The sequence below is a fragment of the Neodiprion fabricii genome, chromosome 1, assembly GCF_021155785.1.
Source record: "Neodiprion fabricii isolate iyNeoFabr1 chromosome 1, iyNeoFabr1.1, whole genome shotgun sequence".
In the NCBI taxonomy this organism is placed as follows: Eukaryota; Metazoa; Arthropoda; class Insecta; order Hymenoptera; family Diprionidae; genus Neodiprion; species Neodiprion fabricii.
This window is the reverse complement of record NC_060239.1, coordinates 11,952,130-11,967,017: the sequence shown is the minus strand read 5'-3', so window position 1 is coordinate 11,967,017 and position 14,888 is coordinate 11,952,130.

Sequence of the window (14,888 nt, the reverse complement as noted above, 5' to 3'; positions counted from 1 at the left end):
TCAGTGAATGTATAAAATGCCAACAATGTGCTCGATATATTTAAAGAACTTGGAGATTCGATCTTCACATTAACCTTTTAGGAGAGGACGCACTCGCGCGTCTCATTCATTTTTCATCGCAAGACGAATCTGAACGGGTTGGAAAAAACTGTAGAGATTGAGAAAATAGTATAAACTGAGCGGTGAAATGGCACGCCAAGTTCCAACGCTAACACAATCCGCAATTCTAGAAGAGGTTGTTCAGTACAAGGAGAATACGCTGTAACTTCGAAACTGTTTGATAGAATAAAAATCTAATGGCCGAAGCCCAGAATTACTGCTCCTCGAGACGGGTTCGCCGGGCAAGATGCGGTACCTGATAATTTTGTAGCAAAATAGAATAACTTTAGTCACCTGAGACTTCGCATTCTGTGTTTAAGAATCAGATAGGATAAAAAGGGACACAGTTTATATTTTATCCAAAAACTGCTTAAACCTTCTTCCAGTTTTAAGCCATTTTCGACCGTTTCATTGAAAACATTTACTTTTCAGGCATATCGTAGGATATGTGATTTCAATCACGAGTAAACAAACGTTTGCCGGAAACGGAGTTTCAGTTTATTCAAATTTGTAATCACCAACGCAGTCTTACTATGGGCGGACTAAATTCCCATGATTGCTCACCTCGTAAAATATAACGAGGTAAAAACCATTACAAATAATCACTTATAAACCAAAAAATGTATCATGCTTCACCGCAATTTTTGAACATTTCTATCAGACAATCGCGTTCGTCAGCATCGAAGCGGTTGCGATCAGTGGTTCAACACATCAAAATTATCGATGACAAAACACTCAGCGATGAAGAGTTGGCAAACTGTTTTCGAAAACCGCTCACCGACATTCCCGCAGAATCGGAGGACGAAGATATCGCCATTCAATTCATATATCCGGTGAGAGTGAAATGGGACCAAATTTGAGATCCTCTTGGAATAATATCAAGCCGTGAGAGAACTAATAGGCGCCTGAAAGTTGCGCAATCTTTATTGTTGACCTTTTTATAACATAATCGCTAAAACACGTGCTTATAAACGTTACCCAAATGTGTTGTATTTCTTAAACTTAGGTCAACTTCTATTATCAGCGGACAAATTTATCTCTATTTTGTTCTCGCCCAGTTTACTCAAGGAAGCTATTGGAATGGATTCGCGCAATCTCTTCATATCCACACAAAAGGCTATTTCTATTCTCATGTTCTTGAAAATTCAATAGATAATATTGCATATCCACAAAAAATTTCACTTCTAATAAACAAACCGTTTTATTTTGACGATGGTGTAAATTTATATCATTCATTTGTTTACGAATAAGTTGAAATTCAGTCTTCTTCTTGTGAGTTCTATGATCTTTTCTTCGTCCGATTTCATGTATTTATCTGATAAAGGGTAACGTCAATTTTCTTGTATCACAAAATAAATGAATCATAAACAACGAAGACACGTCTGATCGTGAGGCCAATGCTCCAAATAGTACGACTAGCTAAAGAAAAGATTCATTTACTTAGCTAATTTTTGTCTATTTTCTAATTTTGTACCGCGCTACGAGAACAAACTTCAAGGACATCGCTTCGGGGAAACCTGATATCGCAACGCAGAGGTCACGGAGCGGATCAACAGCAATGTAGTCAGCTACAGAGGGCAGAATACCGCCATTTCGACTCCAGATGGAGGTCTACTTAAATTGAGTACGGGTCGTGCGTGAAGCACAACGAAGACCTCCAATTATCCAAACTTCTCGGCCAGGAGCCAACCCATCGAATATCGCCACTGCTGCCTGGACGCGTCGCTGATGGCGTACAAGACTGCTTCAAATCCACAACGAATCCTCCCGTCGACGACTCTTATCAGCCTGGAGCTGAACCAACTACAACGGTCCACTATTCCTTCTTAAATTCTACGATACCGCAAGTGATGCCCTCACTTGGTCGAAGGACTGCAGCGTGGCAACAAGCCCATCGTAAGGAGGAGCGAACCACGTTACGTCAACCTGGTGGGTTCAGGATGGGAACCTCGCGTGTGAATCATCGCCACCAGGAAGTCTCGGTGCGGGTAAAAAATCAGTAAAACCAAAAATCAGAATGATCAGAATTCCGGACATAAACATATCGATAATTCACAATCGCGAAAGAACAAAGTCAGAATTTAGAATACACAACTGGTGAAAATTCCGAAAGGCCATTAGCAGAATGAGGCAAATGCGATTGCTCGCAAACACAAATAAATAACTGGCTCCGTCGTTAATTTTTCGAATTCACCAGTTTTAAAATTTACATTCTTTCAACGAAATCTCTCGTAGATTAATGATTTGCACATCCGCATCTCATTTATTAGACGGCATTGCTGGTCTTACGGGCTTTTCATCGGAAGCAAGGATTCAAAAAGGGTAAACATAACATCTACACACTACAGTCTCCTTATACATCGTGCATGCAGAGAAGAAACTTCTTACTCACAAATAAATAACATACATTCTTACATCGCGTGCTCAAGAGACGAAAACTTTCTATTCACAAACAAATAACCTTCGGATGGATCGTCAAGTAGAATTTTCATCTATTCGAATTTATAAATGCGAAGGGTCAAGAATGAGAACGGTTAGAACTCCGCGCAGTGATCTCATAGACGGCTCAGAATATAGAATTGAAGTATATCAGAAGAGTCAGAATGAAGAATCACAATATATCAGAAGAGTCAATAACTCATATCATATTAGAAGCCAAGAAATATAAGTTTATGATACCATAAGTCGTATTGAATCTTTTAATGAGATAAACATATTGGAGATAAAAAGATATGCCCGATGTACCTACTCAAAATTTGAGATTCTCGTACTCCTATCCGAATGTGAGTTGATCAGCTTGTTGTTGGCGACGTGAGCAGTTTGTAAGTCAACAAATAAAAACAGACACATCGTTGGCCACACTCTAAAGGTCTAACCCAACAGCTTTTACATCTCAAAGTTGTCAATTTGCATTGCGTTCTTTCTTCTTTATCAAGTATTGAGTAAAGAATTTGCTCGATTCTGTATATGTATAAAAAATATTATAAGTCAAATTAGATTAGTTGGATAGACTCAGAATGTGAAATTCAGGTGGCAAGTTGTTGTTGCTGGTGGTAAGTTGTCCGTTGCTTTCGGGATACTGATTTTTCTGAATTGTACGATTCTGAATAATGACCCTTCGACATTCTGGATATGTTTTCTGCCGTTGCTATATGATGAAATTTTAAATTTAATTTTTTTTATCCATTTTCAACATCGTCACCGTCTTCTATATATATCTCTATATCTGACTTAAACAACCTTTCTCGTCTTAATTTTATTTTACATACTATTTTCTCCTTACTCATCGTTATATATTTTTATTTGTACATCTGTTTGCTATTTGTTATTTTTTTTTTTAAACTATCAGGCTAAGTTTGTTAGACCTGCGACGAGTAGTGTCCCTTTTATATTGTAACCCTATAAAAATGAATTCAAGAACGGGTGGAGAAATAAAAGAAAACGATCAAAGTTCCCGAAAATCATACATAGGCGAAGGTTATCCGTTGGCAATCTGCCGTAATTGTAGTTTCATCACAGCTCGATTCATCCTCAGAATTGCAAGACTACTTCAATTTTTTCTTTCTTCTCCATGTCGTCGTTCTTGATGTTCTTGCATACGTTCGTTGCATTATAAGCAAAATATAACACTTTTTTATCCACAACACCACACTTTACGTTTTTCCTTGAGATTAATTGTTTGGTCATATTCACACGAATACGTCACAAGTGATTCAAATTTTAATATAATCTCAATCTTTCGAGCGGTCATGTACGTACATTGCACATGCATACGGGAGTTGAAAACTATATTCCCACGCCGCACAGCCTTTCAAGCTCACAGTTGCTCAACATCGTATTGAAGTTAGTAACGTTATCGTAACGATTCGTGCTGAGTAAAAATCGTCATTTCGCGATCTTGGAATTGTTTGAAATTCAGTTAACCGTAATAAAACAAAATACACTTATGTTTCGAAATCTTAGTTCCTCAAAAAGCGTTGTAAAATTTAGAAAATAGTGATTTTATCCCCAATGTTTCGTCGATCACTGAAGTTGTCCACGAAGTCAGGCGAATTTGAAATGACCATTAATAACCACGTTACCAATGAGCTAAACCAATGAAAAGTTTCGGCTCATCGCGACTGGTTGATCATCCGAGATCGCGGGGCGAAATAACCACACGAGCAGGTACGAACGTGTGTTACGACATAAGTGCAGCAGTAAGCGAGATCCAGAAATTTTCGCAGTCGAAATGTCGAATAACAAGTCATATGGTTCACGATAACGATTCGAGAGATGGCTTAAAATCTAGTTTGGAATCCGTGTGTTCACGCAAGAGTAAAAGACTCGGCCTCAAGAAAATCCCAGGTGTGATCTACTTCTGTTCTGATCAAACCACGTGGCTTGAAAAAGATTTGTCTAAATTCATGAGCAAAATGCCGGTGAAATATGAAAAAGAAATCTGACAAAGAAAATGAAGCAGCTGCCAAAGTTACGTTAAAGGTATAGTTTGTTTCTGTTCAATATATTCTTTCATTCTACATAGTTTTTGTAATAGATTCACATTACAGGATTCGTCACGCAATGAAATCATCCAGGCTAGCAATTTTCTACCTCTCTTTGATGGAAATGACTTTGGTCTTCTTGGTGTAACGCACAGTGAAGACCAAGGTGAACACTCACTTTCTACTAATATGGTTAGTTCAATGTCGGGTATTGAAGTGGATACAACGCACTGTTTCTCAGCCAACTACTGAAAGCACGGATGGTAATCTGAAAAGGCTTACATCTGAAATAACAGCAACCGGTGAGTAAATATAACTGCTAAAATTTGAGATGTTTTTGTGCTAACCTCATTCCTGCGTATTTGTGCACGAATCCAATATCAAATTTTTCATCTCAGGTACTGGTGAAGAAAAAGGAAATATATGCCTCCACTATGCTACAATATTTCATCAGAAGCTTGATAAAGAGGTATCGCAACTTAGACATCCGTTTCTTCGTAGAGATAATAATTTTGAGAAATCACATCTTTCATCGTTATTTAATTTTTGTGTATATTTCAGATTCAGGTCATGCCAGGGTACAACATATTCATTGATCGCAATGCTCGCATACTGGCCTTGAATGTGTATGTATATGCATTGTAACGTGGCATTTCGGACAGACATGCCCGTTACAAGGTGCTCCCTGAACCTTGGGCGGTATCCTGGGATAAGGGTTTCGGGGATCGAGACGCGATAATAGTAAGGGGCGCCATAACGGGAGTCACGCATCCGAGCTTCGACAGGGACGTAACAGAGGATTAAGAATAAGATATTGCAGGCTTTTGTTTATTTTTTTTTTTTGGAATACACCGGCCACGAGTCAGCAACTATCTCCGCCGCCGAGGATACTTCGAGGCAAGGCGACATCGCGGAGATCGTGCGGGAAGGATACCGAGGCTGCGGAGGGGGAGACAACGCAGATCCCTGCAGCGCGGGAATCTAAGGCGGACGCGATTCCCGCTGGCGGCAAGCGCGCCGCAGCCTCCCCGCTCACCCTGCCTACACCTGACCAAGGCAACCGCGAGTGACCAGCTAGCGACGAGGGAGCACCACCCCGCCCAACCCCCGGAGAACACCCTAGAGCTGCGCGGAAGACGACATCACGATCTAGCGTTAAGTTCTGCGCCGCGTAGCGACGACAGGTGGGCGTCAAGTTGCGCATTCTCCAAAATCAATGACAGATCGATTTCTGCGCATCCTTAGGGTAATGACGTCACGGAGGACGAGACCGGCGTTGCCGCCGATCGACCATGAGAGATCAGTCTCGTTCTGGCGATCAAGCACAGCGGTGTAGTCTGTGGCGTTGAAATTGAGTTTCAGTTTTGCTTTGTTTTTGCTACTGGAAGAAATTTTGGGTGTCGTAGCGGAAAATTATATCGAGTTTCGTTCTCGTCTCCTTCTGTTGCATGGGGAAAATTTGACTGGCGTTACGAGGGACGATGGCCGACCGCCGCCACAAGGGAGTCGGAGCTTTTGTATCATGGATGTGGAGCGGTAAGCGTTGCTGATATTCTTGCGATTGAATTTCGAGACTAATCAAGTGAGGACTCGTCCGAGAGAGCCGTGTGTAATTTGCGTATCGAATAATCCTCGTGACCGTAGCCTGAGTTGCGCGGGATAACGGAGAGCAGGTTTCAAGTGCCCGAGCTGGTCGAATAGCGTCACGGGTTTGAGTCGCGGCTAGACAACTGCAATTTGAGAGTAGTTTGTGAGCAGCAGCACGCTGCAACTATCAGATGTACTATCTGTACGAGTATAAGATAACGAAAGAGGCAAACACGGTAATCTATAGCTTTAATAAGAGCCAAACAGGTAGTTACGTGTCTACCTTCCATATTTGTTCTTGTGGGACATATTTTAACCCACCAGTTGTAGAAGTAAGGCCTGAAGGAGTGATTGCTGGAGGCACAGTATCATCAAGAATATCCGACTTGATAGGCTTCAGAGTTGAAGAAACAGAGGATAATTGGCAACGACTACTTGATCACCTTCACAACACTGCTAGAGTTGGTAAAGCAGAGATCAAACACATATTTGAGCTGGTAATTAGGGCGTACGAATATAACATCGGTCCAAGCAATTATGTCGATAGATTATCTTGCCCTGGGCTCGAAGCCTGATGCATTGGCTGCTCACTTAATTGAGAAGACTTACGAAATTGCAGGGATCACTCCCGAAGATTTTGTAAAAAAAACATGCAGCCGAACAATTTGACTTTAATCAGTTGCAATCCGATTTTAGAACACACTGTTCTGACTATTTAGAACAATTAAGTCCAGGTTTACCCTCTATGGCAGTGGATTTTTGCGCAAAAATTATTTTTGAAGTCGGTCCAGAGTCAAGGAAAGTGAAGAAGGGCACGTCTGATAAAGTATGGAAATTCATATTCACAAAGAATACTGAAAAACATGTAGTCTTTGTGGCTACTTACAAACAAGAGACTTCTGAGTATAAACAGGACTCAGCAGCTAAGCATATGGTGGTTTCATTAAAGCAGGCAGGCCTATTAGCAATGGATACATTTTCTAGGTTGGTTCTGTTTGCATACAGTTACTACGTACATACTCTCTCTCCCTCTCTCTCTCCCTCTCCCTCACCCTCACCTTCACCGTCACCGTCACCCGCACCCGCACCCTCTCGCCCCCTCACCCTCTCGCCCCCGCACCCTCTCGCCCCCGCACCCTCTCGCCCCCGCACCCTCTCGCCCCCGCACCCTCTCGCCCCCTCACCCTCTCGCCCTCTCGCCCCCTCACCCTCTCGCCCCCTCACCCTCTCGCCCCCTCACCCCCTCGCCCTCTCGCCCCCTCACCCTCTCGCCCCCTCACCCTCTCACCCTCTCCCTCTCCCTCTCCCGCTCCCTCTCTCTAGTTCAGTCTCTGGTCCTCGAAAGGAAGAAAAAGACTCGTCTCTTAACACAAGAGAAAAGAAAACAAGTCAAAGTGCTAAATTCAAATATAAATTTAAAACACCGACAGCAACATGGAAGAAACCAACGACTTTTCAGCATTCTGCATCGATGACAGTCAGATTGAGGAAATTCCAGTAAACGGGGAAGATGAGGCCAAAAGGTATATGATCAAAATTTATGAACGTATCAAAAGAACTCAATACCCCACACCTTCACACATGTCTGATGAGATAGTCGGATCTTTGTCGTCACAGGGCTCCTCCTCGACGCCAGTAACATTTTTCAGATGATTCTTTCGTTGAAGAAATACTAGACAAGATAGATATCAAAGACTATTTGACATTTAACATGGAAGGAAAGGAAAAACAAATTCCGATATTCCAGTCAACTGCGAAAATGCGAGAATGGCTCCGCGTGATCGAGCATCATGAAAGGAGACTTTCGGACATAGAAACAAAATTTGAGGGAATAGAAGATAGAACCGTAACACCAAAACTGCAAAACTTAAGGAACAAACTTAATAAAATACCGATACCAAAGATTAAAGATAAATCTAAACTAGACATCATCTACCGAACTCTATTTTCAGGTCATGCCGAGGACATGGTCGTAGAGCGAATTGGATCGTTGGGACTAGCATTGCAGGATATATCAGGTATAATTGAGGAATCTACTAATGGTATGTGGGTGTACGGAAATAAGCAAAACCAAAAGTTGGATAAATTATTATTCGCTTTAGGTTCAAACAGGATCGTACTTAACCGACGTTACAAGTTCAACAGTCAGCAAACTGATAACTTAATTAGGATGATGTTCTCATCAAAACCTGATATCCTGCCGAGGTGCGGGCAGCTCCCACTGAGAATATCTTCAGATGCTGCTGCCTCAACGTCAACTCAATCCGCTCTCACCTTGACGTCCTCAGACTACACCTTGCCTCGCACCCAACCTACCACCTTATCGCGTTGACTGAAACTTGGCTCGCGCCATCTATACCAGACTCCGTCGTTGACCTGCCAAGCTACATAATTCTCAGGAATGATCGTAACGTTCATGGCGGAGGACTGGCCCAATATATCCACGAGTCTTGGGGGCCCACGACCATTGTCACTTCCACCACCATTGGTGGGCCTGGCTCTATCGAATTCATCATGTGCGAACTCCATAGTCGGGGCTCTGATCCCGTCTTCGTGGCGGTCGTTTACCGTCCTCCCCACGTGGCTTTTACGGCGCCAGTGGACTTTGGCTCTGTCTTGTCCGATGCCATGGAACATCATAATCACAAGATAGTCATGGGTGACTTTAATGCGGATCAGCTCAGCGACGATGGCGACGCTCGCTATATAAGAGCCCTGGCGTTTGACCTTTCCCTCAAGCTCATTGAACGCGGGTTTACTCACCATGCTGGTACTTCTGAGACTTGGCTTGATCTCTGCTTCGTTGACGAGTCGGACGAGGTGCTCTCCTGGGGAAAGTCCGAAACGTTCGAAAGGCTCCTCTCACTGTTGACTCAGCCCTTAAGTTGTTCTACCGGGAGTTCCTCGGTGTACCTGATGACATCGCTCCAGTGACTCGCACTGAAGGTAATTCGTAGAAGTTCGCTCCTTGGATCACTCCAGTTCTCAGGGCGTCGCAACGGGCAATGCGCACGATATATCGACGCTATCGTCGAAACCGGAGGTCTTCCGAATTGCATGAGTACCAGGCTGCTCGGGATGCGCTCCACCAGCGCCTTTTTGAGGCCAGGACGGAGTATTGCAGATCGCGCCTGCAGGGACTATCGCCGTAACGCCAATCTCCACCACTCGTAATTCCGCCAAAAGACCTAGACTTAGCGCGAGCTGTTCATTTTTCAAATTCACCAGTCTTCAAATTTACATTCTTTCAAAAATGACTTACGTCCAAACTTTACCCCTGTATCTAGTCATTTGATATTGTATTTGGCGCACTCACTCCAATTCAGCTTCATTGGCGAAGGTTATCCGTTGGCGATCTGCCGCAATTGTTGTAGTTTCATCACAGCTCAATTCATCCTCCGAATTGCAAAACTACTTCAATTTTTTCTTTCTTCTCCATGTCGTCATTCTTGATGTTCTTGCATAAGTTCGTTGCATTATAAGCAAAACATAACACTTTTTTATCCACAGCACCACACTTTACGTTTTTCTGTGAGATCAATTGTTTGGTCATATTCACACGAATACGTCACAAGTGATTCAAATTTTAATATAATCTCAATCTTTCGAGCGGTCATGTATGTACATTGTACACGCATACGGGAGTTGAAAACTATATTCCCACACCGCACAGCCTTTCAAGCTCACAGTTGCTCAACATCGTATTGAAGTTAGTAACGTTATCGTAACGATTCGTGCTGAGTAAAAACCGTCATTTCGCGATCTTGGAATTGTTTGAAATTCAGTTAACCGTAATAAATCAAAATACACTCATGTTTCGAAATCTTAGTTCCTCAAAAATCGTTGTAAAATTTAGAAAATACTTCCGAATTGCATGACTACCGGGCTGCTCGGGATGCGCTCCACCAGCGCCTTTTTGAGGCCAGGACGGAGTATTGCAGATCGCGCCTGCAGGGACTATCGCCGGAACGCCAATCTCCACCACTCGTAATTCCGCCAAAAGACCTAGACTTAGCGCGCGCTGAAGTCTCGCGCCTTCCACCGTCGGTGGATGAATTTCTGGAGGAACCACTAACCCCTGCTCTGACTCGGCCTCTGCTTTCTTTCACGGCTGTCTCACCATCAGCGGTCGAGAAAGCTGTCCGTGCCTCGCGAGCCAACGCCACGGGCCACAATGGCCTGAATCTCCGCATGCTCTTGCCCACGTTAACTATCCTCCTGGGAGCCATTGCGACCATATTCAACCGCTCAATCGCCGAGTGCTGCTTTCCTGCTGTATGGAAGAGGGCCTTAATCGTACCCATCAATAAAATCGCCTCTCCGAAGGCTGCCCGGGACTATCGCTCCATATCTCCTCTCGCTACTCTGAGCAGTCATGGAGCGTCTCATACACGTCCAAATAGCTGAATACATAAAAAATCACTCACTACTGGACCAGTGGCAGTGCGGTTTCCGCGCTGGCCACAGTACCACATCTGTGGTCCTCAAGCTGCTGAACGATGTGCGACACGGGATGGATCGGAGACAGGCGACTGTTTTAGTCTTCTGACTTCTCCAAGGCATTTGATACAGTCTCACACGTCCTTCTTCTCCGTAAGCTGTGGCGCACGGGCTTTTCTTCGTGGGCGATGCGGTGGGTGAGTTGCTACTTGCAAGGCCGGCAGCAAGTGATGAAGTGCGAGGATGGGTCCCTCACGGACTGGGTATCGAAGAATTCGGGTGTCCCCCAGGGTTCAGTCCACGAGCCTTTGCTGTTCTCCCTGTTTATAAACGATATCGGTTCAGCTATCCGCTACGCGAAACGTCTGCTCTACGCTGATGACCTACAAATATATGCGTCCTGCACGCTGGAAGGGATGGATCACAGCATTCGCGAGCTAAACAGGGACATCGCTGGCATTCGGGACTGGGCTGCTGTTAATCAGCTGAGGCTCAACCTCGTTAAAACCAAAGCAATCATCATGGGCATTGCCCGTCTCATCAACATCAACACCGACGTCCTCCCGCCGCTGGGTGACAGCCAAAACACCAACCCGTTCGTGACTTCGGCGAATAATCTCGGCGTCATACTCGACTCGAAGCTTGCATACCGTCATCATATCGCTAGGGTCACGTCGAGGGTCAACGGGGTCTTGTACAGGCTGCGTCAACTGCGTGACTAACTGGACTTGGACTTGGACTTGCGGCGCTGCCTAGTAACCGCGCTCCTGTTATCTCACCTCAATCACTGCTTGGCAGCGCTACTTGGTACCGGCCGCGTCAACAACACGAAACTCCAGCGCTTTGCCAACAACGGAGTGCGGTACATCCACAATCTGCCGCGCGACGTCTTCATCTCACGCCATCGTCATGGCCTCGGTTGGCCATCTGTCGAGGACTATCTCTGGAACAGCCTTCCTTCGAGCGTCGCTAGTTCTCCGTCTTCACCTGTTTTCAAGGACAGGTTGAGGTCTCACCTTCTTTCACTGGACCCCGTGCTCATCCCCCTCATGCGTCGAGACTAGCGTTCGTGGGGCGCTGCTGCCCTGCCATTCATCAGCTGCCACTTATTGGGTTATACTGTGAGTGGAGAGAGCAAAAAAACAAACAAACATTCGGAAATATGCCCGAAAGGTGCACTGTCATTCACCATCATTCGCTAATATTTCGCTGCCAATCGTTAAAACTCTTCCTGCCTTCACTCTTACCATATCGAGCAATCAACGTTCTCCGTCTATCCTCATACGCATACACACTGGTAAGTTTTATAGCTATGCTAGCTACCCATTTGTTCAATTATGGGCAATAAAACCTTCATCAATCAAATCAATCAATCTCTCTACCCAAAATTTACCCCTCCCCTCTCCGCGGTACTCAGCTGTCGAGTGTATTGTCGCGACATAGCGCATCGGCGATTTCGAGGCGTGTTAATCACACCAGGCGCCCAACAAATTACGCGATATTGTTTTCAAGTCCAGGATACATCGTGGACGCCGAATCATTGTGCCCGTGGTAAGTTCTCGGTCATTTGCTCCGAGTGACCGAGGTGCAGAAAAATCCACGTCACAGTATGTATGTATGCATGTAATCAATTTTATTCCGACGATATCTCGAGAACAAGTTACCGGATTTCAGTGATTTTGGTTTCAATCGACGCAACTTTCCCAAATTTAGAACTGATTAGATTTTGGTCTCAATCGACGCGCCTTTTCCAAACTTAGAACTGATTAAATTTTGGTCTGAATCGACGCGCCTTTTCCAAACTTAGAACCGATTAGATTTTTGCCTCAATCGATGCGACTTTTCCAAATTCAAAGCTAATAAGATTTTGGCTTTGATTGATTCAGTACTTTTTGAATCACTTAAATGGCAATTTTACAAAAATTTAAATGAAGATGATGAAATCTTGAAGATGGATGAACGGATTCGAATGAAAATTGGTACTGTAGGAATTCGGGGTCGCTGATCACTGATCTGAGGTGAGATTTACAAAGTTCAAAATGTCGTATCCAATATGGTGGGAAGAAAAACCTCAAAATGTTCGGCTTTTGATAGATATTAGTGGGTGGAGGTTTTTAGGGTTAACGATAACGAAGCAAAGGACAGAATTCCAAAATTTGTAATGGTGGATCACTTGTAGTAGTTCAAAATAAAAAAAAATGTAACGCTTTCATTTAAAATGGTGTCCTAGGGTTTTTGAATCAATCATGAATTTGCACTTGTAGTTCGAAATTGAAATTTGATATTAATATTTTTTTACATCAGGTCTACCCAACGCTATTTTCACTCAGGAATATGTCCAAAATAAAATCCAGAACGATAGTAAAAGGACGAATGCGAATAGCTTAAACGCATTCACACCTAACTATCTCATTGTTAATAGATGGAATATAATGGAAACTCGAGTAAGCTTTGGTTTATTTTAACAAAACACGAACGGACGAACGGACGCACGGAGCTTATTGGTATTGTAACGTTTTAGGTCGTTACGGAATAAATATGGGTTCGTGAGCTCATTTAGAGAATCAATTAAAGGCAAAAATAGAATCTTGAAGAAATGCTTTAATCGCGGAGTACGTGTTTTCGATTTAAAGTCTGAAACAAGAGACTATTTTTACAATAATGCTGGTTGACGCAGCAACCTCAATCATTTTAAGACAGAAGACGTTTATAAACTTCTTTTATCTATGACTACTAGATCATTAAAGAGAGGGTAGGACGGATGTTTTTACACCCTTTGTAACAGTAATATATACGCGATTTATCTGTTGCTCTTAACTCACTCGGATAAATCGAGGCTCGATAATGATCACAACACCGCATTTATGATAACGATAAAACCACATTCATAATAATTACGATTATCAAACTTTCCTTCATCAGAGTATGTGAGAACGATGGATAAATCACAGCCAACATAATGTTCGTAGCTAATAATAGTATTACTTATGTTACCATAATTTTAGGAAAACCAAAACGAATTTCCGGGGCACGACGGACGCCCGCCTAAAACTTTACAATTTTTTTTTTTTCCAACCACTCTTCATCCTCGAATTCTACCTGAACTGAATAAATTACTGACTATCCGGAGCAAATAGCCCTCATCCAAATCATTTTTCAAATCTTTGGAAAAAATTTTTATTTGTCCTGAAAGATTGTTGCACACTTTGATTCAACACATATTAAACAAACCTCTAATATCTCACAATGAAAAAAAATGTATCACGTTGAGAAAAACATCAAAAGATTTTGCAAATTCAAGCATCAGATATAGACAAATTTTACAAAAATACATGGTACTTTGTTTCATACTTGTTTTTATTTTATAGAAGAAATAAACAAACGACAAACGACAAATCTACCCATGCATGTGCGTTGGCATTGCAGTACGTAATAATATGTAATACATAACCACCTTCGGTTAAATAACTGAATCACCTTAACTTGACTAGAATCAAACAATTTTGGCGAGAAAGATGAAAATCTAGAGGAATAAATTACATAAATAAAAAATAAGTTGAATAAATAAATAATATTGATAGTAATCATCACTGCTATTTCCCGTTATCGGAAATGATGCACTTTTCACAGAAGAACGAACAACCGTGATGTAAATAACACGTTCAATACAGAGGCTAAGAGGGCCTAATTTTTATGAGGGGGCTCTGTACTAGACACAGTCCAGACATTCCCGGCTCATTTTCTCAAATCGCTAGAAACATTATTATTGAAAATTCCGAACGAGATTTGTCAACATGTTTTCCTGGTACAATTTACGAATATTCTGTGTTATATGTGAATAATTGTGAATGAATTGCTATTTTCCAGATATTCGTTTATACTTAGGAAAATATATCTCCTACAAATTTTTAGATCTCCGTCTAAATGTCTGCCAGGATCAATGACGCATTTCCAATGCGTCAAGTCTTTACCAATTTTTGACACTATTCAATTACGATACATCGAAACAAAGCGTAGAGTCCCTAATTTTCGAGTAACCAACGCATGTTGTCGGCACCAAAATTCGGTAGAGGAAGCATGTATTTTTTCTTACTGATAGAAATTGTACTCTGGGTGAAAATAATTGAACTCGGGTGTCTGATTTGTGCAGCTGGATAAACAACAATTTTCAGAAGTGTTTGAACGTGAAACTTTTTTTGAAATTGAGACAAGATTCGAAAAGTCACCGCTCTGCTAATAAATTAAACTTTCTACACCAAGCACCACAGAGTATAAAAA